The following is an 18213-nucleotide window of genomic DNA, read 5'->3' as shown; positions in this document are numbered from 1 at the left end:
ATACTGAAAAGGGCTACCATAAATTAATGCGAAGACTTGAAAAAAAAAATACTTATTAAGTACTGGCTTTGAGCATGATTTTCAAGCAGGAATTTTATGAAAAAACTGCTCACCTTGTTAAAATTCTTTAATTGTTTGTACTATAAAGTTTTCCTTTGTCTTTGAGAACTTAGGTTCGCAGCATCCATCACAGAAGGCAGCACCTTGGTTGTAACACATTTCCGTTCCTTGACTTCAGTCGCAGTCATGAAATTACTCCCAACAAACTGCCGTATAACAAGAGCTAAGTTAAAAAAAAAAACCTATATAAAAATAAGTAAACAAATGTGAGAGAGACTTTCAATACTTGCCAATGGTGTGTAAACATCTATCCTCGATAACGAGTAAATTCATGTTCTTTTTATTGCATTTAAACATATAATACAATATAATCTACATTTCGGACACGAAATTTAAAGAATTATTTCAAAAAAAGCCGACCATGATAAATTATACTGATTAAAAAAATATACGCTTTACCTATATCAAATTTTCTGTACGCGAATAACACACTTTTTTGCGCCTGCCACGCCGCTTAATTCGCTGCCTGAAACTATGACAAAAAAAAACAGAAAATTTTAAACTTTTAGAAACAGCTCCAATAAAAGCGATAAAGATTTTAACAAATTCTAAACCGCGAATTTGGACCTGATATTCGGCAAGTAATTTTATTAGCGTCATTTCATTTTGTTAAAATTCATTAAACAGTTAATACTTTAAAGTATCCACAAACGTTAGAATTTATAACTCTAGGACATTAATAAAATATGAACATAAAACATTTTAAAACACAAATTTTTTTTTTAAAAGGTTTGTTTCTTTGTTTTTGCCTAAACGACTTAAATCAGTTTGTAAATGCTTCCTACAAACTAAAATTCACCTTAGTTATCTGATACAAATTATTATTAAATAATATTATATAATGGTATCAAAAATTATTATTTTTTTCCAGTCGTAACATTTAAACCATGTTTCGTGATGTCAACATGTGCACGATCTACCACTGTTCCACTAAGTCTCCCAGGAATGAGTAAGAAGAATACATATTTTTATCTTCGTAACGCTATTTTACTTACAAATCTTAAAGATTTTTTTTTAATATAACTGTTAGAGTTTACTAAATATATTCCGTGGTGGTTTCACTACAATTAAGTTTCATTTGGCACTCTTATACGTTTGCTTTGTCCCCTAATATTTACGACAGTGTCAGTACACAGGGTCGTATATCTGCTATCTAGGTTACACATTCCCGTTCATCGAATTCTGTTCCATTTTCACAAAAATAATTCCACAAATTTTCGTCTACTGAGAGCTAATATTTTTCACATAAAAAAATAAAAGTTTTGCACATGTCCCAAAAATTTTACATTAATATTGAAAATAACCAAATAACATATGGGCCTTTAGTTGTAGCAGTAGGGGACGCAGTTTCCCCAACTTTAAAATTTTGCATCCACTGATATACTTTAGAAAAAATTATTAAATTTGCATCGGGGACACACACACCCATAAACACATACGCACAATTTGTATATATATATATATATATATATTACCTGTATAATTTGGGGGAACTGGGTATGTAAGGGATAGCCCAAATTAGGTTTTTTTACAGTTTCATTAACTACTAATATTTACATTACTAATAAATAATTTTACTTAAAAAATATCTGATCACCAATCACTTGCAATTAAAATCATTTATTCGCAAGTCACTCAATGTCTGTCAAGTACCGCAGTTTTCACTCCTCACTGGAGCTCGGCTCGAAAGTGATTCGCCCCTTACCACGCGCCTGTCTTCACACACACAACCACGCGCCACTCAGTCGCACTCTCGCCGTCTTGTCACTCCTCCTCGCGCCTCTCTCGACAGGATCTCTCTCTCCCTTCGCCGATACCGAAATTCCCTTCACTGGCAGAACTCTCCGAACTCTCGGAACTCCCGCGGAGGCCGGCATCGTCGCTTATATACCTGTGGCGTCCTTCTCGAAGTGACAAGAGCGGATGTGACGTGTCGCGTCATCGCTGGCCGACACGACACCCGAAACACCCGAAACAGCTGCGCTTATTCACAGCACTCCTCGGAGCGTCCTCTGTAAGCCTGGAATTTCTAGACTGCTAAAGGTGGCAATAGCCCGAGGCGGACGGTGCAGGGGAAGCGGAAGGGGGTAGGTAGCGAGGTCTCTTGTAATCCGGCCAGGCACGCGTGGCTTGCCCTACGTCAATGGACGGCGCGTGACGTCAGTGGCCATGCGGGGCCGCCAGCCAGCTCAAAACTTGGCACGCGTCGCAGTCTTGTCTGCGTCCGCCACTTCCTTCACAGGTACTTGAATAAAGCCGGTTGGAAACCGGGAGTTGCACACCAGGATGGTTGCCGTACACCAGACTGCGTGTGGCTAGCTTTAAGGTTTGTCCTACAATGACACGGAAACTGGAACGGATTATGTAAACCAAGTCGGATCTTGTGGAACAGAGTTTCTATAATGGGACACAGACGGAGAATGAGCTCGTCCATTTACTTTACTGCCGTGGTAGCCATGTTTGTTTAATTTCTAAATACGTTACAAATTGTTTCCAGTACAAGCATTGCTAGTGTTAATTATTGATTTGTCATTTATTTTATTATAAATGTAAATAACCCTGTGCTATGCTCTGATTAAATTAATATTTTGTAACCTGGGAATCCAAATCCCATTGGATTCCATTTGTTACGTTTTCATGCATTGTGCGGATGCAGCAAACGCGACAGTGAAATCTTCTGAAGTTCCATCTCCGTTTACGTGATCCATCTCCGTTTCCACGTCATTGTAGAACAGGCCTAAGCGTCTGTGCTCGGCCTCATCGAATGTTTCCCGCGGATGGTTCGAACGCTATTGGCTGCGATCGCGCGTCTTCTCAGCCAGTGGGGTGACGCCCAAAGCGCGGTATCTTTAAATTTGCGCGCTACTGTTCGCGCCTGTAACTTTGCAGGATGTTGTTTCTGAGAACGTGTTTCTTAACGAAAAAAATTGCTTTTTTTCGGCATTCCCTGCCAGCCATTCAATTTACGCCCTGAAATTTCCGAACATTTTGTTCTTCGTCTCAAAAGGTACGAATTTGAGGAAACGTGTGTGCATTCCGCTGTAGTTTTTAAAGACTTACTTTATAATTCTTTAATATATTGCCAAGTGTGTTAAATACACGCAAATGGTGTTTTAGTCTAAATTTCTTGATGTGAATCACACGTTTTTTTCCGCGACTGCCCCTAGAATTTGCTGCCGGATCAGCTACGTCAATTAATAAGTCTTTGAATCTAGGCATTTGTAATCAATTCCGTTACAAAATAAATACAATAGCAGTCTTCCAAAATTTTATTCTTAACGAACAGTTAATCAAATTTAAATTTTAGTCGTTAATTTAAATTAAAAGTTACTATCAGATAAACAAAAAAACATTTTTACTTCTAGACATCACCGATATAATTCTGTAAGAATTGTGTTATGCGAGCAACATACCTGCATATTAAATAAATTTAATTTCTAGAAAGCTGTTTGCTTAGTGTGATGTTTGTGGGTCTATTTAAGCTCTGGCGAAAACGCTTTCTTCATGAGCGAGATGCGATGTGGTTGGGTTAAAATATTTAACCTTTAAAAAAAACCTACTACGCTCACACAAGATGACAAGCTAGGAAACAGCTGCAGAGTTATTTTTTTAAACAGTCGCATTGAAAGATATTCAGGAGCACAAACTTCTGACGTACACGTTTCAGTGTTGCCACATGCTGTGTGATTCGAATATTTCCTGACTTTTGCAGGCAGTGGCTGCCAACCGAGACTTTGCAGGGCCCAAATATTTGGGAGAGGAACCTTAGCAGTAAGCCTAGGGGGTATGGAATAGCACTCAGTTATAAAACTCAATTAAAATCATAAGGTCTTGAATAACGTGCTAACAAAGATATCAATATTCCTTATTCCATTAAAGTGTGTGTATTATATATGTATATATATATATAGGGATACTTTACAAACAAGGAAAATAAAAATGAAAACAGCCGGGGCAGGGTTGTCTGACTTGCCCTGTCTTTCTTAAATACTAAGTACCTATAATTACATTAATGAAATAACTCGTTTTACTCTAACAATCTGAATTTAAGTTCTGAATTGATGAGAAAGCTCATTTAACATTTACAACCTGAATATAATATTACACAGCGTACTATTTTCCAGATGAATTACGGTAGCTACAATGTACCGATCTTTTATGACAATATACTTTAAGGTAATAAGTAATGTGAAAAAATAGCACTAAATATCTGCAGAAGTTTAAAATTTACTGTGTAACATACACTCATTTCTGATTATAAATCTACTTCTAAATTGTTTTTGGAAAACTTCACATAAGATATAAAATACATACTTATAAGGTGTAAATTATGGAATTTTTACGTGTGCATGAAGAATTATGTTTTTACCAAAACAATTCCTGGATGTATTCAGACATTAGACATCTGGCCAACTCCAACATAGAGTTGATGTGTGTCTATATTCAACGCGCACCATCACACGTTCATCGCATGCGGCGCTGTAATCGCGAAAAGCGACCGATGTGATTTAGAATGTTTAATGAGGTGAGGGAGCTTGACAATGCGACAAACAGAAGCGAATCGATTGGCTTCGTATTCAAAAATCACGGCTCACCAGCACCGCCACTCTGCAAGCTATACGTACGATATTTTTGAAATTAATTTCCGATAGGAATATGTAATATCTTTTATCTCGGGTTGGGTGTCACTTCGGCTGAGGATTTGACACCGCTTAAAACTCGTTAACTATGAAAGCTACAAATTTGAAGAAAATATATCTTAGTAGATAAGACTTTGCTCGTGGTCGTTACGTATGACCCAACCGGTTAACATTTGAACTGAAGACGTAATGACGTTGGTGGGGTGCTAGAAAAGAAGTCAGTGAGAGCACTTACTCCGAAAGTAATAGACATTTTGGCGCGATTTAAATTTTAAGTTGCTCGTTTGTGAGCACCGAGTGGTTCTATTTGAGTGGAATAACTGTAAAGCTACTTACTTGGGTTTTGGAGCTCTTAATCGCAAAATGCCTAAACGAAACCAGGCTATGATGGAAAAAAGAAAGAAAACAAGCGAAGTCGCTGGAGAAAAATTTATATAAAATGCAGAGAAGTGTCTTGGGTATCGAATGAGGAAAAACGTAGCCGAGAGAAATAAGCCAATGGTGCAAAACGATCCCCCGAACGAGGCGTGAAATTTGCGCTCGAGCGAGCCTCAGCCGTATACCTCGCGTGAAGAAGGGCCGGATTTACTTCCTGTGGGTCCCTAGGCTGAGTCTGTGGTGCGGGCCCTCTCTATGAGGAGGGGGGGGGGTGTTTATATTGAGTATCCCCTTCCAGTGAAACAGTGGGTGCCTCTTGCTTGGGTCTGGGTGGGTAGTTTATTTTAATTGACCTACAAAACTCATATTTTTGATCAATTTTCTATTTTGAAAAAATTAGTTTATTATTAAACTAGACAATTTAACCAAACAGTATTTAGAGGTTAAGGAATTAAGTGCCACCAAAACCAATGATTATCATCGAAAATTATTTATGCAGAACAGTTTCGTTCGGCGCAATTAATCCACACAAACAACTGGACACTATGTCGACGCATACTTAAAGAATATAAGAAGTTCCAAATCGTAGCATATTTTTTTTTTTCGTGTCGTGTGGTGTGGGCCCCCATTTGTGGTGCGGGCCCATAGGCTACAGACTATGATAGCCTGCGCGTAAATACGGCCCTGGCGTGAAGCGACGAGGAATGCAGAAAATTGTTTGTTACTGGTCGTGGATATGCTCTCTGATGATTCTGATGTTGATATGGAGTCAGTTTGGCCAGTGGTTGTGAACGAAGAGCTGAGTTTGTCGCGGTTTGTTGGCGCGACTTTTTTTAATATTGCCATTTTTCTGCGTAACCATCCGAACGTCAAATAAGACATTAATCGAAATAATGTGAAAAATAAAGCACCATAAATTTTTGTTAAATTATTATATTTATTTCATACACAACATTCCAGTCCAAAGCGATGTAAATACATGAAACAAACCCCTGGCGGCTGTAGTTCAAAATACAGCCTACACAGAATTTATTTTTGTTGAAATGGTCGATTGGCAGAACTGGGAACTCGGAGAGAAGCAAACACAGGCGCGACAGTTTCCGGCGTAAAAAAAAATTATGTCTATGGTTCGGTGTGAAGTGTTTGTTATCGCTGCACGTTATCGCTTCTCATAAACTCTCAGGGCGTTATCAAGGCGTAGCCTGCCTCGTATCGGTACGTTTCTTGACACAGCCGTTTGAGAATCGCTGAACCAAAATCAGAAATGGAACGGAACAAAACGAAAAAAAAAAAACATACAACGCTTCGCTCGCTCGATTGGTGCGAGATCGCTGCCTATTGTTTAATTTCCGTCTTAAAGAAAAATCCTCTTGATAACTCACCCTATAAGTGTTGCTGCCATGGTATTCTGCAAAGTTTTTCACTACTTATACTCACTACAAATTATCAAACAATTGTAAAGGATTAAAGAATGGTCAAAAAATTAAAATTGGATTTCTTCATCACAACTGAGCTAACGCAAAACAGATGCCTAGGTTGGGATATATTTGAAAACTCTCTGCCACTTAATGGGTTTTAGGTACATTAATTTTTTCCGCTAAAATATCGATAGACCCTAATCACGCAGTGAAGACCATGAGTGAAGACTGATGTACAGTTCATTCTCACTAATTCCCAAATCATAAAAAAATCTTCTGACGCTCATTTCTTTCCACGGCTGCACTAAATTCTAACATAATGACTGCCCTACTCGTGTTTCAACTGGACAAAATATTATGACAAGTAGTTATATGTTTAAACTTCCGTTTTACTAAAAGAAGAAGGAAAAAAACTATTATGTGCTTCAGGGTTGAAGCCACGACCATGGAGATATTGGCTTGATCGACACCATAGCACCTGAAGCTGGCTGCAACAAGGCTTGCCGAAATTTCGGTAAAGTATACAGTTTATAACTCTCGCCACGAAACCCTACGATCTGAAAAAAAGATAATCAGGAAACAAAAAGTGTGTTCCAATTGGTTGTAATGCATTAAACGTTTCAGTCTCTATTCAGTTTCAAGGGAGTGTTAATATAGTTGTTACTCCAGACGTGAGATGTGGTGGGTAATTACGCCTTCGACTTGGCAACAATGCGGCACCATGAGAAGGGCGGCAACGCAGCGGGCGGGCAAGGTCCGTAGGTAGAAACCGGACTACCTGCCCTGTATGTGTGCGCGCGCGCGCAGGAACACACATAATGGGGCGGAGTCGCCCCTCTGCAGCTGCCAGGCATTCTTCCGGCCTCATTAGGGTCCCCTCTAGTCGGTCTTCTTCTATCTCTCTGCCTCTCTCTCTCTCTCTGCTCTTCCACCCCTTCGGCGATAGTAAATAAAGAGGAAAAGGTAGAAATAAGGTTCTACAGAAACACAGTCACAAGAAGGCTGCAAGTGACGCTGCTAACTCTATAATCTAGCAGCTTCCACAGGTAACGGCCGGCCAGGAATAAAACGATTGGTATTCCATCGTCATTATACTGGAATTAAAAAAAAAAAGGAGCTCGGCTCTGCGTTATTAAAACCCCAGGATACGAAAACAGTTCAAAATAATAACCTTGTCTGAACTTTTTGCAAATGTGCGTTTGACATAAAATATTGCATATCTTGCAAGGAAAAATGATATTTCGGATCCAAACATATTTTTTTCTTATGGACACAGTGTTTATTCGATAAATGAATTTTAATTTGAAGACCAGATACGAAAAAAAATGTTGAAAATAATATTTGCCCGTGCATAGCCATGTACTGAACAATTAGGAGTTTGTTTGTTTGTTACAAATAAATTATAAAACTTCTGGATATATTTGAAATAATATTTCACTGTAAAAATATATTATTCCAGATGGTCATAGCTTTATGATTTATTTTTTTAAAAACGTCTGAAGTTCCTGAAGATATACCAATATTTCTTACTAAATTAGACAATAACCAGAAAATTTACTGCGTTCTTGTCTAACGTTGATTAAACTGTTACAGATACAACAAAATAATCGCGTAGTGCCAGCACTGTCAGGCGAGCCATCATCTAGAGCACACGTGCGTTGGAAGTATGTCATCTTGTCTGATTTATGGTCTCGTCTACTAACAGGATTTTATTAAAATGTTCAAATATTAAATTGTTTTTGAGGATTAGTCTAAAACACGGTTTAATTACATTTATAATTACTATCCATATTCAAAAATGTAAGATAATTTTTTTATATGCAATATATTATTAATACATCTCTTGTAGTTTCTGATTATATTTTAATTTACGAATGCAAAAAATATATACCGTTTTGTATTTTTTATATTTATTTTTAAATTAATATTTAATGTGGAATATACCTCATAAAATCTGGCTAAAAGAAACACTAATTAATGGCCCTATAATAGAGTCTAGAAAATAAACTTCGCCAAAATTAATAACTAAATTTTTTTTAATATACTCACAATAAGAAGACACATACAATAACAATTTTGAACAAAATTAGTTTTCATAATTCTGCTGTCTCCAAGTATATTAAGATGGGCAAAATCTATTTTTTTTATTTACTCAGCATATAAAATGATATAAAAACTGATACTTAGTAGTACAAATGTATTTAACTTTCATTTTAAATAAATATACCTAAAAGTAAAAAGAAAATTGCATCACTAACCTATTTTTTTTAAGTTTATTACAATAAGTGTGATTAACGTTCTATTTATACTTTTTGAAGTTAATTTATGATCATGTTACATTTTATAACTAATAAATTTAATAACAAATTATTGTAGGTATACATATTATTAATAAAATATTGTAATCTAAATATAACATGGATAATGTAATAAAAATAATTCGTAATGAATACTAAATGAAATTTTATTTCTCAGATGACGTTAGGTAATGACGTGTAATGTACTATTTATATTTGCTGCTATATCGTGATTTAAAAATTTCGTTTGACTCTGTTGTATTTCTAGAATTGTAATAAAACTTTCACTGCGGACATACGTGAACGAAAAAACACACACAGATATACTAATTTCCTCTTAATTATAGCTTTATATATTTCTAAATTTATGCTTAAAACTTTATTAGGTAAGTCATTTTATTCAATTATCTAAATAAATTATTTAAAAAAAAACAACCCTTAAACGATCCAGCGTTCCATACAAATGTATATCTGCAGTGTAGAAACTCGCAATAATTTATTGGTGCAAGGCAAGACAGTTAATCAAGTTGACCTTCGCAAAAGGTACGTTTCACATATTAACCTCTAAGTCTGGGTGTTTGGGTGTTTGACGCCTAAGGAATTCAGGCAGTAACACACATGCGTGAACTGTGACGGTGCGCAGACCCTAAGCGCAAACAAAATGTAAACATGCATGTTGATTTTCGATGTGATTATTTCCACTTCGTTCAATACACATAAATAGGCATAAAAATATATATTGTGCTGATATTAAAAAACTGAAAAACATAATAATACGTATATTTCAGGATTAGCCTACAACACAGTTTATCTAACTTAATAATTACTATCTACATTCAAGCAATGTAGGATAAGATTAATTTTCATATTTCGAAATTTTATTAAATAATCTCTTGTTTCTGATAGTATTTAATTTTAGGGATGTGAAAGTAAATATAAAATGTATCTTTTTAATAAGTCAAATTTACGCAACATAAACATCCAAAAACTAAATGAAACTCAATATTATTTTTTTTTGATGGACCAAAAATGGATGAACATAAATTATTTTCATATTTTATGTTCAACACAACGGATAAATCACGCATGCGATATCAGTCATTCTGAACAATAGTATTTTTAAAAAAATATTTTTGGCTTTATGGGCGAAAATAATGGTGATTGACATTTCGGCATTTCTTGTTGCGGACATCTTCAAGGGCAGTTAACAACAGAAGGCCTGATGTTCTGGTATTGTATTCATATCGAACCATTCACAGCCGAACTGGGATTGGTCCCCGTATGGGAGGAAGTTAGTTGCTGATTTCAGACTACTGGGTAAATCTGAGCAACTATTAAGAAGGCTATTCCTGATTTGACCGATATAAATAGTGACCCATACATTATGATTTAAGTTGTTTATCTCTCATGTCGATGGCTGCATCAAAGCATGACGTAACGTTAGGCACCATTATTTTCACGGACGTGCCCTCAATCCATAAAGCCAATAAGTAGTTATTACTCTGACCATGAAAGCTTAAGGTATAGTTTAGTTTGAAAATTGTTGAATCAAAACGAGGTATGGTCGAAAATTTAGTAAACCTGATTATATAACGGAACGTGAAACTAAGGCTTTTCCTAATTTTAAGGCGGAATTACAATAGCCTGTTACGTCCGTCCGTCCGTCGCCCGTCCGATCCGATAGTCCGTCAGACGCCGAGCGATTTGCAACAATCCATATGTCCGTCATAATATTTTCCCTTATACATGCTGCCAACTGTTGAGAAAATTTATATTGCCTAATACTATTGGTTTGATAATCATGTTAGCCATCACTTATAACTCATAAAATATTTATGTTAATATTAAATACCTATTGAACGTTATGTATAAATAAATTATTAAAATATTTTTCACTCTTGTATTTATTTCAACATATTCAGAGTTACACTTCTGTGAGTTGGACGATTTTTCTTTCAAAACCTAACATTCAATTTTTTTTTTAAAAAAGGTACAAAAATAATGATGTAAGAACCGAAATGATTAAATAAACTTCAAAAACTTCTAATACCTGTTAAATATTTGTCACTCAAAACTTTGCAGTCATTTGGAGGTTGTAATTTTATTCGTTCGTCAAATGTATGAATTTAAGAATCTTTTTACGTGTCACGTGACTGACGGATTGATACGGACGGAGGCGACGGACATCGTAATTTACTCACCCTCTTCTCTCTATTCCTTTCGCATTTTCAGGCGCTCTTTAGCACGATCGGAGACGTCCAACCTCGACTTTGCCCTCGGCAAACTACACATGTAAACATGTCCGTAGCAAGGTATTGGAAAGAGGGGGTCGAAGCTTGTTATAACTATATATTTTTGTATGGACCTGTTACTGGGAGGCCTGGGGGTTATGTATTAATACCCACAAGGAAAGAGAAAAAGTATAATTCTTGGAAAATTCTTTTTTTTTTTTCAGTGCTTCTTCCAAATCTGAAATTCTTAAATAAATTTTCTCTTATGAAAGAATATATCCTTACAATTCGAACCACTGTTTAAGATTGTATGTCCTAATATGTGTTTAAAGACACGGCTACTCCTAGTTTGCATTTGCATTGACCAAAAATTGAGCCATACTTGAGTCATTGTAGGCTGGTTATAAGAGTAGCATTATTATTGAAACAAATATATGTGTGTGTTTTCTCATGTTGTAAATACAACTATAATAAGAAACTCGTATACGAAATTTAACGAAGAATTCTTTAAAATAACGCCGAACGTGATAAATATACGCTAACTGTGTTTTAAACTAAATTTATGAACAAGAATAACACGTAGTTTCCGCACTCATCCCTAGAATTAGCTGCCGCAGCAGCTACGCTGACTATCGAATCATATTATTTGCAGACCGGAATTTTAAACTATTTAATGAAAATAACAAAATGGCTTCGATAAAAGCGAAAAAGACTTTAAAAAACTATACCCTGGCATTGGACCTAATTTTCGAAAAGGAATTTCATTAAAATGCTGCATATCTTGTAAAAAATTATTTAAACATGATATTCTTTAAAGTTTCCCTTCGGCTTTGTAAACATTTGTTCGCGCCATTCGCCACAGATGGCAGCACGTGGTCATAATTTTCCTTTTCATGCGACTTTCGTTCCATTCGCAAATTACTCCTACCAAATGCCGTATACCGATAGCTAAGATGTTACACATAAAACAATCTGCTTTTAGAAGGGGTCATGGTCTACATTCTGCCCATCCCCTACTACGCCCTTGCTTGTAAACACAGTTTATTTGCTCTAACTTAATACTGTCTGAACAAAGTTAATACGCTCTCCAGACATATTAAATATGTTTATATATTTCATCGCCCAATCGTTCCTGTAACATTTTATTACAGATTAGGCAGGCCCTACCTTTAACTTTGTCAATTTTATGATAAAATGTCATTCCACGCTGACAGTTACATATTTGATTTAAAGATTTTTCCAACATGTCGATATTATGCCGATTAAAATACCTGCAAGCGTTTATGGTTGTCGCATGTTCGTTACGTATGTACGTACGTGTATTTATTCGCATAATTTTATTCGTCGGGCCGGTGAGAACTGCATGTTCACAATAACGCGGTATTTTGTTGTCGCGTCGCGTCCTACGTATCGTGCTATCGTGCTGTGTGTTTCCAGCATAATATTAGTCGTAAACATCGGGCAATGCAAGCAGCGAAAAAAAAAAGCCTTTGTTTGGCCTACAGGCACATGATAATTTGGAATTTCTATTTACCTACTTTGAATAAAAAAAAAAGTTCATTTAAATAAAATTTTACCTCTTGCAATATGCGCTTGTATTATCAAATATATTTTGGGAGAAAAGTTTCAAGATTAATCTTAGAAGGTTTACAATTTAATTCGTACGGATTTAATGCTGTAACAACTAAAATATTATTGTATTTTAATCAATATATTTTTCACTCCTTAATAAAACTTTTAAACAAGTATTTTGGCACATACTACTCCTATGAGAAACATATAATAATTTTGAACATATGCATTTATTTTTCTTTTTAATGGAGTTACGATGATCTTTCAGTTTTTCGAAAAACATAACCTGTTCTACTACCCCTTTGATCCAAATTAGCCTAATAACAAACTTAACTGAGATTTTCCATTTGGTAATCGTGCACTCATTTTTATATGAAGGTCATATCAGCTCTGTACCATCACAGTATTTTTATACCTTAAACATATATTAAACATCAGTGCGCAATCTTGTGTTTACTTATGGTTCAGGGCAATTTTGCCAGTGCTGTACGCTGCGTACCACGAATATTCTAAATATCAGTGTGTAACAAACACGTTTATCAACACAAAGGCATACCAGATCTATACCTATAAAGTATTTTTATACCGTTAAAATATAATTATCATACATTAGTGCAAAAAATTGTTTCCTTGTGGTTCAGGTTCATTTTGCTAGTATTGTACGCTGCGTAGCACAGATATTTAAATTTCAGTGTGTAGCAGACATCGCACAAATCCATGTTATACAATCTCTATACCTAAAAATTATTGTTATGCCTTATAAATATTATATCAATCTGTGCGAAAAAATTGTGGTTTCATTGGCCATTTTGCCAGTGCTCTATGCTTTCTTCCACAATTATTTTAGACAGTGCTGTATACTCTTTGCCATGATTGTATATGGTCAGTAGTGTATATCACATCATTGCATTTATAATGGCTAGTGATTAACGCTATCTACCATATTTATGGTCAGTGCTGTACCCTTCCTACCATGCATTCTGTTTGGCTAAATATGTACGTTTTCTTTCATGCATTTTTATGACCAGTTCTGTACTATTTGAGATGTGCCACTTTTATGGCCAGTACTGTACTTTTAGGCTTGTGCCCAATTATAAGGCCAGGGCAGCAAATTTTATGCCTATTTATACCCTTTGGCTTGGGTCCTTTTTTATGGATACTCCTGTACGCTTTGATTCCGCCCACAACGCATGGGCGGTGAAATGTGGGGAAGAAAAATAAGGATGGAACTAAGCCAACTTTACCTCCTAGTTATTAAACGTTGGAATTTAAAAAGTTACAGGAACACCAAGGCTGTGTGTTTTGTTTTGCAGATTTTGTACACAAAATTGTCTCTTTACACGATATTGGGTACAAAATTGATAACGAATAGCGTTAATTCTAAATTTCGCATTTTTCATTAATCGAAAATCACAAAATTAAAGTTTATAATTCATAGTTGTATGTATGTGTATATATGCATATATATATGTAAAGTTTCGCTTAAAGAATTTCAGAATCAAAATGAATTCTTTTAAAATTAAATACACCACTTAACTTCTTTAAGTGTATGTGTGTGTATATATATTTATATTACTTAATTAAAAATCATTAGATTCATCTCTGAAATTCCTTTAGTGAAACTTTATTTATTTACATTAAAACTCTTCTGACTTTTGTTTTGTGTGCGATAAAAAAGAAGGATGAATAACTTCGAGTTGAATCCCGCCAAATTACAAATTACAAAATAACTAATGACCATTTATATCACGGCCTAAGCGTTAAAAAAATGTTCTACGCGCAATCAGAAAAGCTACTGCAAACTATTTATAGACTCACTGCGCGATCAAAAAGCTATTTAAAGTTCAAGTTTACGCTACAGCCAACAGGTTCCAGTCACGTGGATCAACACCTTTCATCCCCCCCCCCCTCGCAAATTCAAGCTCATCTACGTAAAAATAAATGTTAATTTAGAATCTGAGTTTTGAATCTTTGGTTTATTCATTCCTGCTATTTACGACACAATTTCATAAATCCAGTTTCATATTACATCGCATAACCTACACAGTCCGAATCACATTTCACTTATTTCGCAGAACTGCAAACAGATACAATAATTTACAGATGTCCTGAGATGCTCAAATGGTAACTTAGAATAAAATTTTATAAAAAAAATACCTGACGCAGTGTTCTGAAGAAATGTGCTGGTTAAAATCCAATAGTAGAGCCGCTTTTCAAACGCCGCGCTCAGCGCGCAACACCAGTGAGACGCCGAACAAGGGGAGGAAGGTTTGAATGTTAAAATAACCGACAGAACTTTCAGCTGCTGAAAAAAAGAAAGATAAACCGCAGCGTTTCACGAGCGGCTTCCTCGCACGCACGCACCGAACACTCCAGCTCGAGCTCTGCGAGATGACTGTTGCCTGAAGACTACTCCTCCTGCGAGTTAGCGTGCAAGGGGTGGCAGACCTGTCATGCGGGCGGTGTCTGGGAGCGGGGTGGGGGGAAAGGGAGAACTGATAAAAGTGACAACGACGACGCGGCATCTGTAGTGGAGCGGGCCGCCTGTCTGCCGTCGCGCTAGGTTGTTCACGGACTGTCATCACGGCACCGCACCGAACGGAAATGAAAGCGAGCGAGCCGAGATACAGCGCACATCAGGGACAATGCAATGCACTTCTTTTCCGCCCGAAGCACCGTGCCGGTGAACTGGATGGAGAGAGGAAGAGACTGAAAGGTTGTAGGTTCGGGGAGATGAAATAAAAGCACACGTGCAACCAGGCGCATCCCGTGAAGAATCAAGTCCACTTCTATAAATAGCCTTGGTGACTGAAAGGTAAAAACCCGCTATCTACCCTCAGCCAATGCTGGCTTACGGTTGTTATTTTTTAGTTGCCTACAAAATTGCAAAACATTCAATACTTAGTTTTCACATCTTTCCAATAAAATACCAGGGAAATTATTCTCTTGCGTTAAACGCAGTAGTTTTCGCAAGTTTATGTTTTTTTAATCTCACGTAAATTACTTTACAGATAAAATATAAAACAAATGTGGGTGATTATTTCAGTACTCGCCAGTAATATGTAACATCGAATCTAAAAAAACGAGCACGTTCATGTGTTCCACGCTGAAAATAAAATTACAATACAAAATTCGCACACGAAATTTAACGAAGCATCATTAAATAATGCTGAGCATGTTAACAATACACACATTAAGTTTTCAACTATATATATGTTAATAACACGTAGTTTAGGCACCCTCCGGTAGAATTCGACGCCGAAGCATCTGCGTCGAGTATTAAATAATATTTAAATTTATAAATTTGTAAAATATTTAACCCCTGCTTTGAACTTGATTTTCGAAAATAAATGTTATTTAAATACTGCATTTTGTTAAAATTAAAAAAAAACACAGTTAATACTATATTGGTTTTAATTTGTCTTGGTGAACTTTGGTGCACGGACGCGAATCATTTGTAGCTTCCGCACCCGTCGCTAGAATTCGTTGTCGGAGCAGCTGTGTAGACTAACGAATCTTTCGATTTGCAGAGCGATGTTTGAAACTATATAAAGAAACGGTTCCGATAAAAGCAAATAAGATTTGAAAAAAAAAAAATGTTGGACCTGGTTTTCGACAAGGAATTTTATTAAAATACTGCTTATCTGTTTGAAATTCACTGAAAATAAATACTTTATCTTTACCCTTTGTCGATGTGAACTTTTGTTAACAAATGACTTTGGTTAATAAATGACAGTACCGTGGTTGTTACACATTTCGCTTCCTTGACTTCCGTCGCATTCACGCAATTACTCCTACCAAATTCCGTAAACCGAGAGCGAAGATCATACACATCAAAAATAAAGTTTTATCAAATTCTTTTATTTTAAATAAACTTACATTACAAAAAAACCTCCCATTAACATTTGAAAAATACATTTAACCTTCCGTTAGGCGCGCGCGCCTCACAGGTGCATTCTTATCTTGTTTATGTTCCCTGCACGAGGTCGTGTGTCGGGGAGGGGGCTGCTATCGTCTAGCTTCCTAACTTTTGTTTCTTCTCTGGTTAGTTCATGCATGACTGTTGACGGAGTTACTTCAAGGCTGTGGCAGCCATTTTCACCCTGCAGGTGCAGCGCGACTACTGACGTAAGTTTTTCGACTATGATATTTTCAATTGCTATCTTCACCAAATTGCTTATTAATTCTATTCAATTACACACTTATTAGCTAAGATTGTGAATTTAACATTAACTACTGAAAAAATAGAATCACCTAGTAGGTGTGACGAGACTTCATGTGTTTGTTTTACAATATGTGTTTCAGGATGGCTGGGAAAAAAATATTTTATAACTTGGATAATCCTGAAGACGTCAAGAAAATCCATAGTATGCTGTTTGATGACACTTCGGGAGATGAGGACTTTGGAGAACAATCTGATTCTGATAGTGAAGATCAGATACACGAGCGAGAGGAAAATTCAGACACTGAGCAAAGCTGTAATGAATCAGATGGTGATGATCCCGGTAATGCATCTTACTACATGGCAAACCGTAATAAAAATGGTAAGATCGTCGATTCGTACCAATGGAACAAATGCCCATGTCCGAACAAGAGGAGAAGAGGTAAGCAAAATTTGTTATTACACATCCCTGGGGTTATAGGAACAGCAGTGAATGCTGAAACCATTTTAGATACCTGGCTTATTCTTTTTGATGAGTCAATACTCGACTCTGTTGTTGCATGGACAAACCAACATATTTAACTTGTAAGACCTCAATTTAATCGCCTCAGAGATGCACGTTCGACGGATGTAATAGAGATGAAGGCTTTTATGGGTTTGTTGTACCTAGCTGGTGTGTATCGTGGGTCACGCCTGAACTTAGAAGACCTTTGGGATCCCTCTGGGGATGGTGTTGAAACATTTAGGCTCACCATGTCCTTAAAACGCTTCCGATTTTTGATGAGGTGTATTCGATTTGACAACAAAGAGACGAGAAATGAAAGGAAAGAACTAGATCGAATTGCACCAATACGAGAATGTTTTGAAACATTTGTTGCTAATTGCCAGAAAAGTTACTCTCTTGGAGAGAATGTCACACTTGATGAAAAATTAGAAGCATTTCGGGGTCGTTGCGGTTTCCGCCAGTACATTCCCTCAAAACCTGCCAAATATGGAATCAAGATCTTTGCACTTGTAGATTCCAAAATGAATTACACTTTCAACATGGAAGTATATGCTGGGAAACAACCAGATGGACCGTATGCTGTCAGTAATCATTGTACAGATGTTGTTCATAGGATGGTATCGCCCATAGTCAACTCAGGACGAAATGTTACTACTGATAATTGGTTCAGTGATTTTCCACTTTTGAGCGATCTGGCCGATAAAAAACTATCCCTTGTTGCCACACTGGAAAAAAAAATGGCAAATCCCTGACGTATTCAAACACATGGCTAACAGAAGTGAAAAGTCCAGTATATTTGGATTCAGAAAAGAAGGGACTTTAGTTTCCTATGTTCCTAGGAAAAACAAAAATGTATTTCTCATATCCAGCCTTCATTTTGACGATGCAAT

General features: G+C 36.3%; 1 protein-coding gene across 1 annotated transcript in view; it reads right to left on the bottom strand.

The window, feature by feature from the left end:
- The window catches only part of LOC134538761 (leucine-rich repeat-containing protein 24-like), a 182483-nt gene extending 167426 nt beyond the window's left edge, over window positions 1-15057 (bottom strand). Inside the window, exon 1 of the mRNA XM_063380248.1 lies at window positions 14814-15057. The gene's annotated coding sequence lies outside the window, so the exon portion shown is untranslated. The remainder of the gene's footprint in view (window positions 1-14813) is intronic.
- Between the last annotated feature and the right edge of the window lie 3156 nt (window positions 15058-18213).

This window comes from Bacillus rossius, chromosome 14, assembly GCF_032445375.1.
Source record: "Bacillus rossius redtenbacheri isolate Brsri chromosome 14, Brsri_v3, whole genome shotgun sequence".
Taxonomy (NCBI): Eukaryota; Metazoa; Arthropoda; class Insecta; order Phasmatodea; family Bacillidae; genus Bacillus; species Bacillus rossius.
Note: the sequence above shows the minus strand (reverse complement) of the source record. Positions and strands in the feature narration are given on the sequence as shown.